The sequence below is a fragment of the Montipora capricornis genome, chromosome 11, assembly GCF_036669925.1.
Source record: "Montipora capricornis isolate CH-2021 chromosome 11, ASM3666992v2, whole genome shotgun sequence".
NCBI lineage: Eukaryota > Metazoa > Cnidaria > Anthozoa > Scleractinia > Acroporidae > Montipora > Montipora capricornis.
In genome coordinates, this window is record NC_090893.1 from 28,168,673 (window position 1) to 28,176,172 (window position 7,500).

The 7,500-nt window shown below is 41.5% G+C and overlaps 1 protein-coding gene and 1 pseudogene across 1 annotated transcript in view; one reads left to right on the top strand and one right to left on the bottom strand.

Annotated features, from left to right (window-relative positions):
- LOC138023653 (NFX1-type zinc finger-containing protein 1-like) overlaps positions 1-7,500 on the bottom strand; it is a 98,541-nt gene that overhangs the window by 71,765 nt on the left and 19,276 nt on the right. The gene's annotated exons all lie outside the window — the stretch shown is intronic.
- Positions 2,215-3,161, top strand: LOC138024673 (uncharacterized; annotated as a pseudogene).

Consider the following 7,500-nt stretch of genomic DNA (forward strand, 5'->3'; position numbering starts at 1 on the left):
TTGTCATCATTTAATTTTACCTTGTTCACCAACATCCAGTGACAAATATTGGCTAGAAGGCTCTCCAATTGAGTCTTGGCCAGAAAACAATTGCCTCTCTTGAACATAATATGTATAACTGACAATCGTTGGCATACATGTGGATCTTAACATTATGCTTCCGTGCAATCTCCCCAAGGGGTTGTAGGTACATCATGAAGAGCTTCGGGCCCAGAACAGAGCCTTGTGGCACGCCAAATTTAAGATCTCTTACGTCAGATGCTGTACCATCGATGACAACTCTTAGTCTTCTCCCGATACGATATGACTTGAACCAGTTCAGACAGGTGCCGGTGATACCAAAAACACTCTCTAGTAGGCAGTAGAGAAGAATATCATAGTCAATGGTATCAAATGCCACTGACAAGTCAAGTGAGACCAAAAGGACCGATTTGTTGTTGTCAAGTGACCAAAGGACATCATACTTAGTGAATTCGCATTAACGCTGTTTCAGTGGAATGGTTCGGCCGATATGCTGATTGCACGATCTCATCTAAGTTGGGTATAGTCGTATAATCAGTGAGTTGCTTTGCAACCGCTTTCTTGATTAGCTTGGATAGATATGGTAGATTTGAGATTGGCCTGTAGTTATTTAGTACTGTTGTTTAGATTAGGCTTTTTCAGGATTGGAGTCAGAATGGCCTCCTTACACAGCTCAAGCATTGTTGAACCCAGAGAACAGTTGACTACATGGGTGATGGCTGGAAGAAGCGTCAGTAAGCACATCTTTAGCAGCGTGGTGGGAATCGCGTCAAGGCTGCAGGATTTACTGTTGGTCTTGTGTATAATACATTCCATTTCCTCTGTGGTCACAGTAGAGAACTTGTCCAATCTACCGAAGACAACTGGTGACTCTTCCAGATCGAGATCAGGCGTGGGTGCTCTATTAAGTTGTTGGTCAAGTTCTGCTCTGATTTGGTATATCTTGTTGGTAAAGTGATCCTCAAACCTGTTAGTGAGCTCAGCCAGAGAATCATGAAGACGGTTGTTGAGAACAGAGAAAAGTACTCTTTGATCACCTGAACTCCCAAGGATTGTTTCCATGCAGAATGAATTTCTTGTTGATACTAGGAGATCACAATACTGTTGGTAGTGAGCTGTGAGACTTTGGTCATCTTATGGTAAAATTAATTTGTTTGTCGATACCAGCGTTCAAGTTGCCACTTTTTCCTTTTTTTTCGTTCTGAGCTCTTCGGTAAACCATGGAGCACGTGGACAATGGCGAATCTTCTTGACTCTAGGCGGTGCACGTTTGTCAGCCAGGTCACATAGAATGTTGTTGTATACAGTGGAGGAATCTGAGGCACCCAAGCTGATATCACAGAGATGTTTTGGTTCTTGAGATCTTCCAGAAAGTCATTAGTGTCCCCTGTTTTCCAGTTACAAACAGTTACAGCCTTAGGTTGTATGGATGGCTTTGGTGCCACTAGTTGAAATTGCAACAACTTATGATCCAATAGCCCAATGGTGAGAGCACTAAACCTCCCATCAATGAGGCCGGGTCAGATTCCCAGACTCAGCGTCAGTGTAGGTTGAGTTTGTTGCTTCTCTACTCTGCTCCAAGAGGTTTTTCTCTGGGTACTCCATTTTTCCGCTCTCCTCAAAAACCAACCTATTATTTTGATATGAAGTTGATTTTATTTTATTTCTGTACTGTGTCCCCAATTAGTGCCTTAGCAACAAATACAGTCAAATAAAGTTCCTTATCATTATCACTATTTAATATTAAGAGTTAACACATAGATTTTACTCTGGCTAGTAGTCACCACAAGTTTACTCATCAATGAGGCTCTGCCAGGGTAAATTCCGACAAGCAACATGGCCTTAAAAGTAACGACAGCACTTAAACTGAAATCGCAACAAACAACCTCCTTTATTTATATTTCCAACAGCAACGGTCACAGCAAGATAAAAAATTGACAAAGCACCAACACAAGACCTTTCAAAATTCGGGCAACCGATACGGCAGGGCCTCATCAAAGGGAACCTATTCAGGTGTTACAGGCTCAAAAACATCTACCTCCACTCAAATAAACTATGTGGCACTAAAATTTTGCTGATCTGTTCAATTTACAACAATAATAATTTACTCGTCAATAAGTGACATTTCCACTGGCTGAGTGAAACGTGATAAGTAGCCTGGGAAGAGGTCAGGTGACCTAAGGCGGGCAGTTGGTTTTGTTGGTGCGCAATTTCTGACCTTTTCTCTTTCTGTTGCACCTAATTCATTTTTTGTGTCACACATTTCGTGTTTTCGCAAGTTTTTCCAACATCATGCCAAAGGATAGGAATAGTTCTCGAGCAGTTCAGCGGTTGGATCGAGCCGTACAATAACAGCCCTGCGAGGCAACCTCATAGTAGATTGAGACAGGGCAGTTCATCTGGATCTCTGGTGCCATCAGAAGAGCCGTCCACCTGGGCAAAAGAGTTGTTGCATCAAAAGAAAGTGTATGCAAATGAGCTAAAGAAAATTAGAAACGAACTCGATGCCGCTAAATGATCGAAGCATGACAAGCCAAGTGAGGTGGAACCAGAGTTCCAGTTTGAAGGCAACAAAAAACAATACAGGCTAAACAGAAATGTTTTGGACAAGAGTACTGCAGGGAAGAATGCAGGTGATGTCGAGGAAAGGAGAAGTTTACTTTGTGAAGGTGAGGCTTTGCTTTTAGAATGAAACAAACATAATTATCTGTCTCGTGGATAAGTATGGCTGGGACACGGTAGAATGTTACACTGCCAAGCCACTTACGAGCGACTCTGGCGATGAGAAGCGCATCATTATGAAAGGCTGTTAAGGAAGGCAAGCAATAAGGAAAGAGAAACAAAAGTTGTTGGCAGCATGAAGATCGACCAAGGCATGTGGTTCTAGAAAAGTCTAACGGGTAATTGTTTCTGCAGGAAAGTCTTCCAATAACACAGCAAGTGATTCATAGCAGATCTGTTTTCGCTGCTTTGGAAGAGGACATTTCGCTTGCGAATGCAGAGGATCTGTCCCCGAAAAGGACCCAAATGGAGCTGGAATGCAGGGAAGCTGTCAGGAGTGCAACAGCAGACTGATGTTTTTCCTGCTAATTGGCATCAGTTTGATAGTTGCCCACATGGGCTTGATTGTGTTATCTTAAACGATGTTGGTGTTGATGAAGTTGAGTTACATGTAACTTGTGCCACCCCTTTGAAGGGGAGACTGAGAGAAAGACTTGCATTCTGGAGGAGTATTGGAGTCAGCAAGTGAAGATGGTTACAGTCTTCCTTTCATTTCACTGCCACAGAAAGCATTCCTCAGGAACCATTCAAATGTTTCCAAAAATTCTGATTTTGAAAGCTGTGAAGTTTCCAAGTTAGTTGCATCGTGTGCCATAACCGAAGTTAATAGAGATGAGTTGTCAGTTTGTAACCCGTTGGGTGTTGTTAGGAATTCTGGAGGGAAACCACGGTTGATTGTTGATTTGTGTTATGTCAACAAGCACTTGACGTCTTGTAAGTTTAAGTACGAGGATGTAAGAACTGCTGCCGAATTGTTTCCTGTGGGTGATTGGTTCTTCCACTGCATTGTTGTTTTCTTGGATTTTCTGTCATCCATGAAGGCCATTTGAGATTCTTTCAGTTCACTGTTCTCCTGTTTGGTTTGTCCATGGGCCTGTATCTTTTTACCAAGATCCAAAGAGCTCTGGTTAAACACTGGAGAGGTAAGGAAATGTCTGCTGCAGTTCGTTATGATAATTATATCTCTGAGTGGCTTCATAATTGCCAACAACAAGAAAAGCCAGTGGATTCTGCAGCAGACACCGCAACCCAGGGTACGAAGCAGTTGATGCATTTACAGTAGCTTGGTCGCAGGAAATCAATTGGCTTTTCCACCTCCATACCTGGTGCCACGGGTTCTCAGACACACGTCAGCTGCTGGTGTGGTTGGTACTCTTCTTGTTCCCCAGTGGCCGTCAGCTGTTTGGTGGCCTCTCCTAGTTGATACAACCAGTTCATGGACAGCTTTTTTCACTGATGCAATAATCATTCGACCGTACTTCAGGATTTTTCTGTCAGGCTCGACTGCCAGCAGTATTTTCACATCAGGAACACCCTCCTTCCCAATTGTGGCTCTTCGCATTTGCTTCAGCTACCAACAGTAGAAGAGAGTTTCTCAGAGGAATCTTGTGCTGTTTGGACAAAATGGAAAATGATTGCCAGTAGTGATGGTGCCTTCTTTTATTACTCATTGTCAAATTGTTGGCAGTAGTGTTGCTGTAGTACCACGGGATTAAAATGGCACATGGCTCGCCTAATGTCAGTGAACGCAGCTGGTATGGCTGCTGTTGTAATATCTTTCCACAGCTGTTAGGATTGATTAAAGCAAATTTTCGCTGTCATGGCAATCAATTAGCCATTGCCGTTTGGGCAGTCATGGCAATCAATTTTACCTCAGCCGCTGTGTGACTATTTGGGCAGTTAGTGCAGTTTTTTGCTGTTATGGCCATTTTACCCCAGCTGTGTTGGCCAAGGGGTTCTGGGTGTTGTAGCAATAGTCTTATTGTGGGCCCCTTGTTGCTGTGTTAAGCAAGGTGGTCGTGAATGGCATTAATGTTTTGTTTTTTACCCCGCAATGCATTGTGTGTGTTGATGAATTGTGTAAACGATCTACTCATGGCATGATTTGTTTTCAGTGCCAGACTTTGTTCATGTGGAAGTGGACCTGTTTGTTTGGTTGCAGGAGGAGTTCACAAGTCACCCCCAACTGAGGCAGCTTGCAAAGTCTCTATCAAGAATACTAGTTCAGGATAGGGCATCAAGGACAGTAATGTCATAAGTTGTTCGAGCGTTTCAGGCATGGAACCTACATGTACAACCTACATGTACAAAGAGATCATGGACTCTGGTTTTGCATTGTGTTTAGTTCATTTCTTATGATGTCACCAATTTTCTGGATACTGGGAGCGGCGTTTGCCTCATCCCAAAGTCTTAGCTATCTTCATGGTTCTTGTTGAAGGCTCGAGTATACACAGAAATTTTTAGGGGACGTTTTTCCTTATATGAACTACATATTAAACAAGTGGGAAGCAACAATGTTCAAAAGACCATTTCTATGGGATTTAATATTTCCATTTTTAAGGGCATTGACGTTTTTCACTACAGCCCTAAGCCCAGAAGCATTGCCTTGATAAATAGTGTTTGATTGAGTTTCGACAGTTGTAGCACGTACAATATTCGTGACGTTTGTTTATAATATTTACAAAGAATGGTTGTCATCAATGCATACCAAATGCAACAACACATGAAATCATAAAGTTTCTCTCTAAAGAAACATTGCTTAAATGATGTCTTGAGTGAAGATCACATACACTGTATCCTTTCATTGGACACATGACAGCAGTTTATGCTAATCTTTTTCAGTGACGTCAATTGCTTGATAAAATGTTACTCTCTTTAATGCAGGTCAACCACACCTTTGGTCTTTAATTGACTCTCTCCAGTCTACTCTTTATTTCCTATTGATTTCACTTTCTGTTACAGTCACCATGCAATTATTTTGCGTAAATTATTGGGGCGTAAAATGAAAGATTTTTTTAAATCTTCAAAGGAAAGCAAGATAAAGGTTTATTTGGGTTACTAAGACATAATGACACATATTTTGTGTAAGTATTTGCTGATTGTGCTCATTTAACAGCATTTTCAGGAAATACCCACAATCCCTTGTGGGACTAAATTTCTTTCAAGTTTCCTTTTTGTTTAGTAACACCTCTGGAAATACCGTATTTTGCAAATCACAAGGCACTTAACAACAAAGCATAAGGAGTTTGAATCACAATTGACATAAACATCTAATTAAAGAACTATAATCCTCATTATATAGACAGACGGTTGTTCAAGGTCACACCAAGGTTCATCCACAACTTGTTAGAGGGATGCCATAGTTCCTTCATTCTATTCAACTGTAACCACAGGCAGACCACCCTCTGTTTGTGGGGGGCCATTTGTTATTTATCGAAGAAATACATATGAACAATACGGTGGCTATAATTTACTCCAATATGCAGAATTTAGGGCAAATGATTCAATAAAAGTTTGAAGAAAATGTTAACTAAGTGATGTGCCATGTTTTTTTCGCCGTCCCGCGCTGTTTTAAGCGCTAATTTGTGAGATAAATATTTGACCTCGGCGGTTAGAAATAACCAAGGAGACAAGGCAGGCAGCAATCAGCCACAGGCACGTGACCTAGTCCACTTAAAGCTGTAACTGATGCCAAACCAGTGAAATTCTCACCTTTTTAAAATGCAGGTCACAGGGCACAGGTCATTATTTAACCTACACAGAAAGCATCCTAAACATTCATAAAAGCTAACCTTAGGCCTAATTAGGCCTAACTAGGCCTAAAGAAAAGTATCCTAAACATTAATAAAAGCTAATTTTAGGCCTAATTAGGCCTACAGAAAAATTTTAGGCCTTAGGTTAGCTTTTATGAATGTTAAGGATACTTTCTGTATAGGTAAAACAATGACCTGTGCCCTGTGCCCTGTGACCTGCATTTTGTACCTGCCATTAAAAACACCAGCATCCAATCAATTAGGGATGTCCCCGTACCTTTCTGAAATTTGAGCTTCATCTTTTGAAAATTAACCCAGAAAAGCAATACTGAAAACCATAATTATTAAGTTTGTTTAATATGAACGTTGCAAAATTGTGGACCAATTAGGCATTATTTCAGGTATGCGCATCAATTCAAATCCATCGATCGTCATATCGCGGCCGTTGACAGTTGAAAACCACAACCCTGGCCCGATACGGTGATTAATGGATTTGAATCGACCCGCATACCTCAAATGCCTTTGGTCCAGAATTTTGCACCGATCATAGTGAAAAAGCTTTATGATGGTTTTCAGGATCGTCTTTCCTGGTGAATTTTTGAAACTTTTGAAAGATGAAACTCAAATTTCGCAAAGGTACGGGGACATCCCTAACCGAGTGGATGCTGGTGCTTTAAAGGTGAGAATTTCACTGGTTTGGCGTCAGTTCTAGCTTAAAGTGGACTACTAAGGTCACACGCCGGCGGCTGATTGCTGCCTGCCTTGTCTCCTTGGTTAGTTCTAACCGCCGAGGTCAAATATTCATCCAGCAAAATAGCGCTTAAAAAAGGACGGAACAGTGAAAAAACCATGACACATCACTCAGTTAACGTTTTCTTCAAACTTTTATTGAATCATTTGCTTTAAATCCTGCATCTTGGAGCAAATTATAGCCACCATATTGTTCAGGCGCGGATCTAGGGAAAATCCTGACCGTTTTACTGACAACCGAGTGCCGAAGGCGCAAGAATCTAGGGGGTCCGGGGGCATGCCCCCCCGGAAATTTTTTTTCAATTTTAATTGCCTAAAGTGCCCTCTCCTGGCTTCTGGAGTCAATCGGACAATATATTTGCAAGTTGCATTCTTCTTGGATGGAGCCTTGCAAACCGAGACGAATTATTTCATC